Here is a 14,846-nt window from a genome sequence, read left to right as displayed (position 1 = left end):
TAAAACTAACCATTTGGAGAATTTTTAACATTCCCAAACAGGAACACACGTACCAAATACAATGCTTACTGTAAATGGAAGTGACAAATGACTTGTGTAGCAAAAAGTTTAAAAGTAACACACTCATACACGTATTCTAGCATGTAACAAAATAAACTTCATGCTAACTTTTCCAAATTACTGTGGCTTACAAATTTCACAAAGAGGGCCAGAGATTTAGCTCAGTGGTTCCGGCGCCTGCCTCTCAAGCACAAGGACCGGAGTTCGATCCCTGGTACCAAAAAAAAAACAAACAACAACAACAAACAAACAAAAACACAAATTTCACAAAGAATAAATGTCATGTCAGGTAGTGTTACACAATGAAATAGCAAGCAGCTCCAGGAAACAAAGACATGCAAGAGGTTATCTTCTGAGAAAACTTAAATGGACTAAATCTTGGCTAAAAGTATTAAAACCAGACTATAGGAAACCTTGAAACTTTACTTCTTTGTTGAATGAATGAAAAGGTAAGAAGGGAATGGAGCATGGAGGGCCTGGGATTTAGCTCAGTGGTTTCGCCGCCTGCTGTGCAAGTGTAAGGACCCGAGTTCGATCCCCGGTACCAAAAAAAAAAAAAAAAAAGGAATGGAAAACAGTATGTTGCCTCACAATAATTTTAAATATTGCTAAGTCCTGAATAAAACAATACAGACCCCAGGAAGTTTCTAAGCTTCCAGGAGAACTAAGAGCTTGCCCCAACCCACCACATGAATATGACTGTGACCTTGGATAAATGAATCAAATTATAATCTGAACCTAATTTTTCAAGAGAGTTGGACAGCATCCTTAAATTTTCTTGTAGCTTTCTAACACTAACAAAGTAAATATAAATTTATTCTTTCTAATATAAATTATAAACAGTATATATCATCCAAGAGTTTTATACACCAATCAGAGTAAGCTCTCTTAATTATAAGCAAACATGATTAACACTGAGGGAGTCAAAGGTTAGTCTCCAAACTTGTGAAGGGAAATAAACAGAAAAAGCATAGCCTAGCAAAATATTCTCTTCCTCATAAAATTGTGGATATATGTTATCACATCATTCCTCACCAGAGCAAACCCTAACACAGAGTATCACTTTATTTCAGGTTTAATAAATTTCTGATAAAGCCAACTTCTATCCAACAGCCAACTCCACAGAACCTTGGAAATCACTGTCCTCATATAACTCCTCTAATTCTTAGGGAAAATAGGGGGTGGAGAAAATGATTACCAGAGAGGAATAAGGCAACAGGAAGAGTTAACAAAAGCTTCTGTAAAAGCAAAGTTAACACAAGGAGAATCAATCTCAACCAAAAGGAGAAAGTTCTTTTAAGAAACAAAAACCAAAACAAGCACTATCTTCTCATTAAAATATACTTCAAGTAAAACCCAGCTGAGAGGAGAAAACATTAAACCATTAGAAAAAAAAGATAATATCTCAGTAATTTTTTAAAAACTTAAAATGCACCTTTCATATGTTTGTACATTTGTTATATACAAATTTTATTTCAAAGAAATAATATTCTGACTTACAAATTCACTACTATTTACTTTAATTGTGTCTTCTGCTATCAGCATTAGATGCAAGATTAAATGTTCCACAAACTGACCTGTGTATACCAAATACTCAGTTTACTGTCCCTAAAAATCCTAATATCTGACATGTATACTGCAAAGAGGTGTCCTTTAAGGCCCATGTTTGTGTGTTTCTAACTATATTTTACTGACACGAGTTAACGTTGGACCTTCATCTAGATATGCTGAGAACAATGATTATACTGCCATTCAGGATTTAAATAATTATCGCCTCATATATAAACACAGTTGAGTTTTAAAAGGTTATCAGGAAGACAGACAGGATTTCCCAACTCTCAAGACCGCAGAACAACCTTCGAAATGAAAGGCTACATCCAGAGCTTCCGACACTATTTAAGAAACAGGGTAGAGTCATTCGGACGGACACCACTGCCATCCATCACTTCGTAACACAAGCGTGAGAGGAGCGTTCTTGGGCATTTTTTTTAAAGGGTTAACCCTTGCTTGGGGTTAGTGAGGATGGGTAAGACGCGTATGGTGCCTAAATGACTTATCAGCTCTTTGGAACCCTTCTCAAGCGCACATCGTGCGCGAGAAGGAACAAAGTAGCAGGGAGTTCTGAAGACGAGGTGCAGCCTTCAGGGTTCAGATTCATTCCCTCCAGTCACTGTCGGGCTGCTCAGAGTAAGCTTTCCAAGAACCCAGGGCAGCCAACAACAAACAAGACTCTTCTCTGGCCAGAAAACTTTTAAATTGTCAATGCAATAACGGTGCAGGAAGGTAAACTCTCCTCCGCCGCACACCACGTTCACAGCGGTTCCGTGCTAAGGAAAAGCGAGAACCTAGCAGTCGCCGGGGAGGAGTCACTTCATGCCAGTGCTGGGCTCTTCCTCAAGGAGGTCCTCGGGTTCCCCCAGCACCAGCTAAGAGGCGAGCTTAGCGCGCTTTATCTCCAGCGGCTGGCAACTAGCAGGCTAAAAATGTCACTCCCTCAGCCCGCGTTCCCGTCCGGAGCGGAGGCCCGGACTGCGCGGAGCAGCGCGCGGGGACCTCGCGGAAGGGCGAGGGTGCCTGCAGCCCGGCCCCGTGCGCCCCGCGCCCGGAAGGGGGAAACCCGCCAGCCGGAGAATTCAACAGGAGCGCCGCGCCGCCGCCCGCCGCCCGCCGCCCGGGAAACAGCGCCCGCCCGCCGGGGCGGGGGAGGGGAGGGGCGCCGCGGCGGAGGGCGCGGGTGCGGGGCTGCTGGGACCCCGGGCCGCGCGCAAGGTCACCGCCCGCGGGCGCCCGGGCCGGGAGCAGGGCGGCAAGTTTAATTTCCACCGGCCACGGCGTGGAGCCGCGCGCCGGCAGCGGGGCCTCCCCACCCCCACCGCGCAGCCCGGCCCGCGCCCCCGCCCCGGGCCGCCGCCGGGCAGCCGCCCGCTGCAGCCCCCGACGCGGGAGGCGAGTCTCGGCTGGCTGGCGACCGGGCGGGCGGCGCTTCAGCCCCGCCACACACAGACACACAGCCGAGGCACCCGCCGCTGAAAAATGGAGCGCGGCGACGAGAGGGGAGAGACATTTCCTTTCCGTTAAGTGAATTGTTTCCTACCTCCGGGTTCCCGACTCGCTACTCCTCTCACTCCGCTGCTCTCCGGGATCCGCCGCCGCCGCCGCCGCCGCATCCAATCGCCTCCTGCCCCCCTCCCCTTCCGCAGCCAGCCCGGCCGTTCCTCCTCCTCTCTGCTTCAAAATGGCGCCAAGCGCTCCTCGGCGGCTGCTCCAATCGAACCGCGGCGGACAGCACCCGGGGGCAGGCAGATCGCGGCGTGGGTGCGCAGCGCCCCCTGCCGACCCGACGGCCTTGCAAGCACTCGTCCGCACGCACACCACCCTTCCCGCCAGGCTCGGCCCCTCAGCTCTGTCCGCGCGCACGCGCAGGCTCCTCCTCCGCTCCGCCCCGTCCGCGTGCGCGCAGCCTCCCAAACGTGCCGCTGCCGCCTCGGCGGTGGCCAGGTGGGCCACGCTGTGGGCGTTCTCTGCGTCTGCGATGCTAGACTTCTACCGAAACCCACATATATATAGATCTGTAACTTTTCGGATAGAGGTTGAGTGATTTTAAAACACTGACATTCAGCATTGATGTTGTGCGGTGTAAACAAAATTGGTTTATTAACTACTTTGCTCTTTGCTTAGTAGTTCTGACCTAGTGATCTCAAAATGCATTCAATTTTTTCCACACTGTATGTGAACGTTTTTACTAAATCCCTCCGCTTTCTGAATGTGAGGATTGTCTAATAGGCGGCGTGTGGGAGGAGAGACACAGTAATTCAACCTGTAACAAAGCGTCCCTTTCCTTCGCTTGGACAGAATTGCCCTTGTTAGAGGGAGCATAGGTCTGCAAGCCACAGAGATGCGCTCCAGGTGTGTTTCTTCCCCTTGGCCTGCGGAAGGGGCCGCTCCTGCCTCCCGCACCTGCACAAAAGGGTGGGCTCCGCCTGGTCACCGCAGCGGATCCCTCACGGTGGGGAAAGGTTTTCACCCCAGCCGGTCCTCTGCCAGAGGTGAAGAAAGGACTGCTTTCTCCTTTTACTTCCATTAATACTGTCCTGGCTGTGAGCATGTGTTCCCTAATAGGACACGCTATTTGGTCACTAGAACTGTTCCAGAGAATTTGTTTCAACAGTGAACTAACAAAAAGTGCATTAGTGGATTGCAGCAGGATATTTATCATTTGAAACAAAAAGTAGATAATGCTGTTGTACAAAATAATGTTATTGTTATAGGAAAGAAGTGTTATAAGATGCTGTCAGGCCAGGACATCTATAGATACTGAGACCTATTCATTTCTACCTCAGTAGACTTCTCTGGGCAATTCTGCCTCAATCTCTGCCAGCGCTTACTATACCTGGGTTAATGTTTTCACCACTTGAGATTTTTCCGTAGAATACTACAGGGTTCTACCCATTTTGTGCATTCTTTCAGTCCCCTAAGTGCTTTCTACTCTCCTTTTAAAAATCATCTCAGGAACTTTCCTATTTTACATCATTGTTCCGTTAACATAAATCTTTGCATAGAAAGAGAGAGTAGGATGCATAATTCTAGAAAAATTTTCCCTAGCTCTTTGTCTTTCTTACCTTGCCATCTTCAGTTCTCAAACTTCCACAGATGAGGAGCAAGAAAGTTTCAGAACAAAAAGAGAGCAAGAATTGTCTACATTATTCACTGTTCTTATCCCCATCATTTGGCACATAGTAGGTGCTTAGTAAAAATTTTTGTTGTCAATTGTTTGAATGTCATTCTCCATTTTATGTGTGATGGTGAGTACTGAAGGTGTCATGTCATGATGGTGAGCAGTTTTGCTAGTGTCACCATTAACCCTCGCTATTATAAAATAAATGTCATGAGTTTCAGAACATGGATCTATATTGTGCACCTCAGGCTACCAACACCACAGGACTGAACCAATGAAAAGAACAGGCAGAAAGAAGATAGCTTCCAAAAGAACAGTATGTTAAGGCTCGATGGGGCAGTTACCTTTCAGATGAACTAAGAAAATCCCTAAAGTCTCAATGAAGCATTATTTCTTGTGAAAGGTATTCTTTTTTTTCTGGTGCTGAGGACTGAATCCACTGAGCTACCTCCCCAGTTAATTTTATATTTTATTTTCAAACAGGCTTGCTAAGTAGCTGAGGCTGGCCTTCAATTTGTGACACTCCTGCCTCAGGCCCCTGGGTAGCTGGGATTACTAGATGTGCATCACTGCTTTTTTTTTTTTTGGTACCAGGGATTGAACTGGGAACCTTGCGCTTTCGAGGCAGGCGCCAGAACCACTGAGCTAAATCCTCAGCCCCTGCATCACTGCTTTTAAGACTCAATATATACAAAAATATTCTTCTGTTTGAGATTTTAAAAAATAACCAAGTCCGTTATGGTTCTATATGCCTGTAATCCGCACTACTTGGGAGGCTGAAGTGGGAGGACCACAAGTTTGAGGCCAGACTGGACAACATAGCAAGACCTCTTTCTCAAATAAATAAATAACCAAGATGAAATTCGTCAGAATAAATGCAATTGTCCATGGCACAATCTAAGAGAGTTAAGAACATGAATCACTCAAAACAGCTGTGAATGCTTTCTACCCTGAGAAGAACAGATTGTGTGGAAATTATATTTCAATGCTGATATACACGGTTAGAATTATCTTTGATCATGAAAACTACATATCCAGTACCCACTACTAGTACTTTAGTACTAGTTGTCTATTGCTGCTATAACTAATTATCATAAACTATATGGCTTAAAAAAATACAAAAGTATTACTGTTCTGTAGCTCAGAGGTCTGTCAGGAATATTACTGGGCCAAAATCAAAAGGCTCAGCAGAGCTGTGGGTTTTTTTGTGGAGGCTCTAGAGGACTCTCTAGGTGCCTTGCCTCCTCTGTCTTATAGAGGTGGATCATATTTCCTGGATCATATCCCTCTTGCTCCATATTCACAGCCAACACCACAGCATCTATCTCTCTTACCTTGCTTCCATTGTGCATCTCTTTCTCTCACTCCCTTCTGTCCCTTTTATCCACTTTTAAGACCCTATTATTATATGGGGCATACCTAGATAATCCAGGATAATCTCCCTAATTTAAGATCATCTGATTAGCAACTTTAATTCAATCTGCAACTATAATCTCCTTTTACCATGTAATACAACATACTCAAAGGTTCTGCAGATGGGGGCACAGATATCTTCAAAAGGCTATTTGTCCTGTATACCAAACCACTCATACATTGGTTATTCAGATGCTTTTTTGAAGGGATGAGATCTAAAGTTGAGGTTAAGGAGGTTAGGAAGCTAAAAGGCATCAGGAACACACATCATTAATATGAAGAGCCCTAAATATATCTCCATTGCCACTATCATGGGGGTTTTTTGTTTGTTTTTTTGGGGGGGGGGATCCTCATTGTTTGTGAACTTTATCTTTTTTTCTTTTCCCATTAAGTTTATTGGTATGTTGTAGGTATAAAATACAGTTACATTCATCATTGGGATCTTGTACCATTACATGAGTATCTTTGCTCTTCTTTTTTTCCCCTTTCCCTGCCCTCCCTTCACCCCCTCCACTCTTCCCTATTTGCAAAGACTTTGTTTCCATTATTTTCCTTTTCTCATATTTTTCTTTTCCATTCTTTCCTTTCCCCTAGCCTTCCCACTTCCTTCCCCTTTGCCCCTTTTCTTCCTATTTCACATTACCTATTATACATTTAGACCTTATGTACACTTTCAGTTTCTCACAACAGAGAAACTATCCAGTATTTATACATGTGTGTCCTATTTATTTCACTTAAGAGTATCACCTCAATGTGTATCCACTTAGCGATAAATGTCTCTAATTTCTCATTTTTTATGGCTGAGTAGTACTCCATTTTATACAAAAACCACATTTTCTTTATCCAGTCTCCAGTTGATGGGCATTTGGGCTGTTTCCAAGTTTTCGCTATTACAAACTGTGCTGCTATGAACATGGGCACATATATATCACTGTGGTATAATTCTCTTAATACTTTGGGGAAGATCCCCAGCAGTGGAATAGCAGGGTCAAATGGGACTTCCAGTCCTAGTTCTTTGAGGTATCTCCATACTGATTTCCACAGTGCTTGCACCAGTCTGCACTCCCACCAGCAGTGGGGCAGGGTTCCTCTTTCCCCACAGCCCCACCAGCATTTGTTATTGGTTGATTTCATGATAGCAGCCATTCTTTCTGAAGTGAAGTGGAATCTCAGTGTTGCTTTCACTTGCATCTCTCGAATGACCAGTGATGTTGAACATTTTTTCATGTATTTATTTGCTCTTGCTACTTCTTTGTCTGAGAAATGTCTGTTCATTTCAGATGCCCATTTTCGGATTGGGTCTTTCAATTTGGGAGGTCTGATCTTTTTAAGTTCTTTATAGATTCGAGATAGTAGACCTTTGTCTGAGGAAGAGCAGGTGAAGATATTTTCCCACATTGTGGGTTGTCTCTTCACACTGCTGGTGGTTTCTCTTGCTGTGCAGAAGCCTTTTAATAAGAAGAGATCCCACTTGTTGATTGTTTGTGCTGGTTCACGGGCAACTGAGGTTTTGTTCATAAAATCTTTTCCTACACCGATGTCTTCAAGGGTTCTACCTAACCTCTGTTCCAACTGGTTCAGAGTTTCTATTTTAATATTTAGATCTTTAATCCGTTTTGATTTTAGTTTAGTGCATGGTGAGAGATACAGGTCTAGTTTTAATCTTTGACAAGTTGAAGCCCAATTTTTCCAGCACCATTTATGAAAAAGGCTATCTTTCCTCCAGTGAGGGTGTTTGGCTCCTTTATCGAAGATGAGATGGCTGAGTGTGTCTGGCGTTGTTTCTGCATCTTCTCATCTGTTCCGCTGGTCCTCAAGTCTGTTTCTTTGCCAGTACCATGCTGTTTTTATCACAGTACCTTTGTAGTATAGTTGCAGGTTGGGGATTGTGATACCTCCTGCCATGTCTCTGTTACCTAGAATTGCTTTTGCTATTCTGGGTCTCTTCTTGTTCCAAAGGAATTTTTGGATTGTTTTCTCAAGGTCCATGAAGTATGCTGCTGGGATCTGAATTGGAATTGCATTAAATCTATATAGCAGTTTTGGAAGTATGGCCATTTTCAGTATATTAATCCTTCCTACCCAGGAGCAGGGGATGTCTGTCCATTTTCTGATATCATCTTCAATCTCTCTTTTCAGAGTGCCATAGTTTTCAGAGAAGAGGTCTTTGATTTCTTTCGTTAGGTTGATTCCTAGGTATTTCAGTTTTCTGGATGCTATTTTGAAAGGAATTATTTGCCCTATTTCTCTCTCAGTGAGTCTGTCATTTGTGTAGAGGAAAGCTTTTGATTTATGTGTGTTAACCTTGTAGCCAGCTACTTGACTGAATTTGGTTATTAAGTCTAGAAGACTTTTGGTGGAGTTTTTGAGGTCTTCTGTATAGAGTATCATGTCATCTGCAAATAATGACAATTTGACTTCTTCATTACCTATCTTTATTTGTTTTCTTTCTTTCTCTTGTCTAATTGCCGTGGCTAATGTTTCCAGAACTATACTGAACAAGAGTGGTGATAGTGGACATCCTTGTCTTGTTCCTGATTTTAGTGTGAAGGATTTCAGTTTTTGACCATTTAGTATGATATTGGCTGTTGGTTTTTCATAGATGGCTTCTATCACTTTGAGGTAGAGACCATCTATTCTAATTTTTTGTAGGATTTTTATCATAAATGCATGTTGGATTTTGTCAAATGCTTTTTCTGTGTCTATGGAGATAATCATATGGTTTTTCTCCTTGGCTCTATTGATATAGTGTATTACATTGATTGATTTGCATATATTGAACCATCCCTGCATCCCTGGGATGAATCCCACTTGATCAGGGTGTATGATCTTCTTGATGATCTTCTGCATTCTGTTTGCCATTATCTTATTAAGGATTTTTGCATCTATGTTCATGAGTGAGATTGGCCTATAGTTTTCTTTTTCAGTTGGGTCTTTCTCTGCGTCAGGGATCAAGGTGATGCTTGCTTCCAGGAATGAATTTGGGAGTATTGCTTCCCTTTCAATTTCATTGAAGAGTTTAAACAGTAGTGGCAGCAGTTTCTCTCTAAATGTCTTGTAGAATTCAGCAGTGAAGCCATCAGGGACAGGCTTTTCTTAGTTGATAAGTTTTTAATTACATTTTCAATTTCATGGGTTGATATTGGGTTGTTCAGAATTTTTAGGTCTTCTTCGTTCAACTTTGGTAATTCATATGTATCTAGGAATCTGTCCATTTCTTCTGTGTTGTCCATCTTATTGGCATACAGGTTCTGGACATAGGTATTGATGATCCTCTGGATTTCTGCTGGGTCTGTTGTAGTTTCACCCTTTTCATTCCTAATTGCATGGATTTGGGCCTTTTCTTTTTTTTTCTGACAAGGTCGGCTAAAGGTTTGTCAATGTTGTTGATTCTTTTGAAGAACCAACTCTTGGCTTCATTTATTTTTTTTATCATTCTCTTAGTCTCCATGGCATTGATATCTTCTCTGATCTTTATAATTTCCTCCCTTGTATGAGCTTTGGGGTTGTCCTGCTCTTCTTTTTCTAGAAGCTTGAGGTTCACCATCAGGTTGTTTAATTGGGCTCATTCTGTTTTCCTAATATGCGTATTCACTGCTATGAATTTCCCTCACAAGACTGCTTTCATAAATTTCCATATGTTGTACTGTCATTGTCATTTAATTGAAGGAACTGTCTGATTTCTTCTTTAATTTCCTGTGTGACCCATTGGTTATTCAGAAGTGTGTTGTTCAATTTCCACGTGTTTATGAAATTTTTTGAGTTTCTTTTGCTATGGATCTCCAATTTCATCGCACTATGGTCTGATAATATACAGGGGATAACTTCAATTCCTTTGCACTTACTTAAACATGTTCCATGTGTGAGTATGTGGTCTATTTTGGAGAATGACCCATGTGCAGCTGAGAAGAATGTGTATTCTGATTTTGTGGGGTGAGAGACTCTGTAAACATCTGTTAAGTTCATTTGTTCAAGAGCTCGATTGAGTTCTAGTATTTCATTACTTATTTTTTGTCTAGTTGATCTATCTATTTGTGACAGTGGGGTGTTGAGGTCCCCCACTAGAATTGTATTAGTGCATATATGACTTTCCATGTCCGTTAGTATTTGTTTTATATAGTTGGGTGCACTAGTGTTTGGTGCATAGATATTTATGATTGTCATCTCTTCCTCTTGGATTCTTCCCTTTACAAGGATGTAGTGTCCTTCTTCATCTCTCTTAATCAGTGTTGGTTTGAAATCTACTTGATCTGCAAAGAGGATAGCTACTCCTGCTTTTTTTCTGGTTCCCATCACATGGAGTATTGTTTTCCACCCTTTAACTTTCAGTCTATGAGTTTCCTTTTGAATTAAGTGTGTTTCTTGTATGCAGCATATTGTTGGATTTTGCTTCTTGACCCATTCTGCCAGTCTATTTCTTTTGATTGGTGAATTGAGACCATTACCATTGATGGTTATAACTGAAATGTATTGACTTGTCATTGCCATGACTTTTTCTTTTTGTTGGGTTCTCCCCCTTTACATTTAATTTCTTGTCATGCGAGATGGGATCATTCTGCTTTGCTTCTTGGGGTTGTGATCCTCAATGTCTGTTCCTAGGATATTGTCTAAAATTCTTTGGAGTGCTGGTTTGGTATTCATGAAGTTCCTAAGGTGCTCTTTGTCATGAAAGTATCTTATTTATCCATCCATTTTGAAAGATAATTTTGCAGGGTACATCAATCTGGGTTGGAGGCTATTTTCTTTTATGGCTTGGAATATGTCACTCCAAGCTCTTCTTGCCTTGATGGTTTGTGTTGAGAAGTCTGCTGTGATTCTGATGGGCTTTCCTTTGTATGTGATTTGTTTCTTTTCTCTGACTGCTTGGAGAACTTTGTTCTTCTGTTGAGTTTCTGGAATCTTAACAATTATATGCCTATGTGTAGATTTTTTTTGATCAAGGCTATTTGGAGTCCTATATGCCTCACTTATCTGTATGTCAAGCTCTTTTCCCCTGCTTGGGAAGTTTTCTGCCATTATTTCTGTGAAGAGCTTTTTTGTGTCATCTCCACTCTCTCCTGTTTCTTCATTGAGCCCAGTCAGTCTTATGTTATTCTTCTTTGCATCATCTAGCAGCTGCTGGATTGATTTCTCATGTTCCCTCATAATTTTGAAGCAATTTTTCTTTTCCTGGTCACTAATTGCAATCTTATCTTCTATATCTGAAATTGTGTCCTCACATTGGCTCATTCTGCTGTGTAGACTTTCGATGGAGCTTTTCATGTCCTGGAAATGTATTTGCATCTGTTTTATGGATTCCATTTGTTTCTTATGTTGGGATTCCATCATGTTCCTGAGCTCCTCTCTAGATTTATTAATCATGTTTTGCACAAGGGGCACAATTTCTCCTGTTATCTGAGAAATTATTTCTGATTTCATTTTTTCCAGATCCCCTTATGTTGCCAGTTCAGTGGGTCCAGGTGGTTGAGTATCAGAGTGTTCCATCTCATTTCCCTTTGGGGTTGCTGTAGGTGATCTGGAAGTCTGGTTTTGAGACTTATTTACGTGTTTTCTCATTTTGACTGGGGCGGGGGGGGCGCTGTTAGCGCCTGCACAGATTACCTCCTCTGAGCTGGGAGAGGTAGGACAGGGCCCGGGAGCATCGGTAGAGATGGTGACCCAAAAGCCCTTTCCTGTGGGCTGGGAGCAGCAGGAGGGATGGTGGCCGGGAAGCCCCTTCCTCTGGGCCAGAAGCAGCGGGACAGAAGGTGTCCCAAAAGCCCTTTCCTCTGGCCTGGGAGCAGCGGGAGGGATGGTGACCGGAAGCCCCTTCCTCTGGACCAGGAGCAGTGGGACGGCGGCTCAGAAGCCCCTACCTGTGGGCTGGGAGCAGAGGGAACTCAGTACCTTGGTCTGGTGGTCTGGTATCCTCTGCATCTTTGTAGTGTGGAACCAGGTGGCTGCCCGTCTGCAGTGGGGTGATTCGGCATGTTCTGCATGACTCGGGACCTTGGTAGGGCATGCACAGACCTGCCTGTCTGCAGCAGGCTGATTCGGCATGTTCTGTGCGACTCAGGACCTCAGTAGGGTGTGGGCAGACCTGCCTGTCTGCAGCAGGGTCACACAAAATAAATTTTAATCAGAGTATTTCATATATTTCTACATGTCTACTATATGTTTTGATAACATAAGGCTTCAAAGAGTATTAAGTAATCACTATGCCCATTTGGCACACAGATAAAATGAATATATGATTCTATATATAATTATCTATCCCATTCCTACAAAAAACAATGTACATAGTGTGAAAACAGCTGAGTTATATTTTAAGAACTAAAAGAGATGTCATTTCTTATTCAGAACTTAAACTACGTTATCAAAGAACAAAAACCTTTTCCCTTATGAAATCAGCATAATGAATTGTAGATGTTTAACTACATAAAATATTTTACTCAATTATTTCATGTGGAAACTTTTTCATGTGGAAACATGAGCATAATTTCTATCAAGCATGTTTAAAATCTGAGTAAAGAAAAAGAAATCAAGTCTTGACATAGAAGATAAGCAATAGAGAAATGTCATTTTAACCTTAGCACCAGGCTAAAATCTTTCGTTGGTCAACTTCTGTACCACAAGGCATTCTTCTCCTTTTCAATCTTTCATGAAATTAGACCTTTTACTCATTTGAAAAGTAGAAGTATTTACAATAATTAGTGCAAATTATTTTATGCTCATAAATTAGTTATTTGCCTTTGTGGATATAAAGTGGTGATTCAGTACTTTATCAAAACATGGAATTATGAAAATACTGGGAGTATCAGTCTGAAATCTAAAAGATTACATTTTCTGAACTAAACTCTGGGAATTTTACTTTAAGCAGGAACATAATTGTTATAGAACTTCTTTTGAAATATTATTTGATTATCAATAAAAATTATTTCACACAATGCAGAAAATACAGTGTATCATCCTGTAACAACATTTTTACACATAATCTAAAATGTATTTGCATAACAACAAAAAAATTCTGTGTTTAATGAATTCCAAAATATTCTTTTAGCTCATTACTGCTCTGCAGTAATAATTGAAGTCCCAACCTGAGAACTAAGAACATGGTAATATAATGCCAAGACCTGTATCAATCTTGAACTGAAGAAACTTAAGTTTCTTTCCTCCTGGCATCAGATGCAGTATAGCAGAGAAATGTGAGCAATCCCAGAAAGTGCCTAGAAACCTACAGTACCACCTGCCACACCTGGAAATCTTACATCTAAAATCTGTCCTAATGGCTTTATACAAATTCTACTGCACATTTAACATTGTTAAAGTATTTGCAAATGTGTAGAATTCTCTGTAGAAAGGGTTTCAAACTTATTCAGTTGAATGCTTCCTCACTATAAGCAAAATGTTCCTAATGAAAGGGGGGGGGACACATCCATGAATATCTGAATCTGCAGAATAAATTATTTCTTATAGGCTTGGCCAATTACAATGCAAAATAAAAAATTGGCAACTTAAGGAAAAAATGCTTGAGCAAAGCTATAATTCCTTAGCAATGTATTCAGGGAAATAAGCAGTTATGTGAAATTAATGTTAATGCATATTACATTATTTTTAAGAAAAAAAGTCAATGTAAACCTAAGTCATAAAGTTCAACCTTTTTTTCCCAATCAACCTTATTTTTTTAATGAAGCTAAAACAAGTAAATATAAATTTTATGTCATTTCAATATAGCTGTTAACTTGTGCCATTTCACCAAAGAAACTGTCAATTCCAAGGGGAGGGGAAAACCAATCAAAAAGCAAGGATAAGTTTATGCTTCTGACTCTCTCTTCTTTCCTTCTTCTCCCAAATCACTTTCTTCTGACTGGCTACTGCTAAAGATGACAAACTGCTCTTCACTACTGGCTTGGTTTGGTCTACTGGAAGCAGCTACCAACCGACATTGTTCTTCCAAGTCCTAAAACTATAAAACTTTAAGAAGAAATTATAAGGGAAAATGTTTATGAATTTAGGGTAGGCAAGAACTTCCTAGGATACAAAAAACATGATGTATAAAAGAAAAAAATTGATAAATGACACAATTTGTGATAGCTAAAACTTGGAAACAGCCCAAATGCCCATCAATTGGAGACTGGATAAAGAAAATGGGGTTTTTAAAAATAAAAATGGAGTACTACTCAGCCATAAAAAATGAGAAATTAAGAGACATTTATAGCTAAGTGGATGCACATTGAGGTGATACTCTTAAGTGAAATAAATAGGACACACATGTATAAATACCAAATAGTTTCTCTGGTGTGAGAAACTGAAAGTGTAAATAAGGACTAAAATCTAAAATAGGTAATGTGAAATAGGAAGAAAAGGGCCAAAGGGGAAGGAAGTGGGAGAGCTAGGGGAAAGGATAGAAGGGAGTGGGATTAATATGAGAAAATGGAAAAATAGGAAGAAAAACTTTGTAAATAGGGAGGAATGGAGGGGTTGAAGGGAGGGCTGGGCAAGGGTGAAAAATAAGAACCAAGAGAGACTATGCAAAGGGGCAAATTTCCAATGATGAATGTCATTATATTGTATACCTGAAATGTACCAATAATTAGAATGAATAATCGATAATGCAAAATAGGAAGACAAGGTCCAAAGGGGTAGGGGTAGTGGGAGGGGCAGGGGAAAGGAAAGAAGGGAAAGAAAAAATGCTGAGAAATGGAAAAAATGGAAATAA

The 14,846-nt window shown here is 41.2% G+C and overlaps 1 protein-coding gene across 9 annotated transcripts in view; it reads right to left on the bottom strand.

Annotated features, from left to right (window-relative positions):
* Pds5b (PDS5 cohesin associated factor B) overlaps positions 1 to 14,846 on the bottom strand; it is a 283,823-nt gene that overhangs the window by 201,422 nt on the left and 67,555 nt on the right. For 3 of the 9 annotated variants that reach the window (XM_004854752.4, XM_087199491.1, XM_087199492.1), the window contains exon 1: positions 3,155 to 3,459. The exons of 5 other annotated variants lie outside the window; for them this stretch is intronic. The gene's annotated coding sequence lies outside the window, so the exon portion shown is untranslated. Of the gene's footprint in view, positions 1 to 3,154; positions 3,460 to 14,846 lie in introns of those variants that run through there. One more of the 9 variants, XM_087199490.1, reaches the window with a different exon arrangement.

The sequence above is a fragment of the Heterocephalus glaber genome, unplaced genomic scaffold (assembly GCF_053883595.1).
Source record: "Heterocephalus glaber isolate CG9 unplaced genomic scaffold, H.glaber_assembly_v1.0 deba00001720, whole genome shotgun sequence".
NCBI lineage: Eukaryota > Metazoa > Chordata > Mammalia > Rodentia > Bathyergidae > Heterocephalus > Heterocephalus glaber.
The sequence above is the reverse complement of the archived record's forward strand: the minus strand, read 5'-3'. Positions and strand labels throughout refer to the sequence as shown.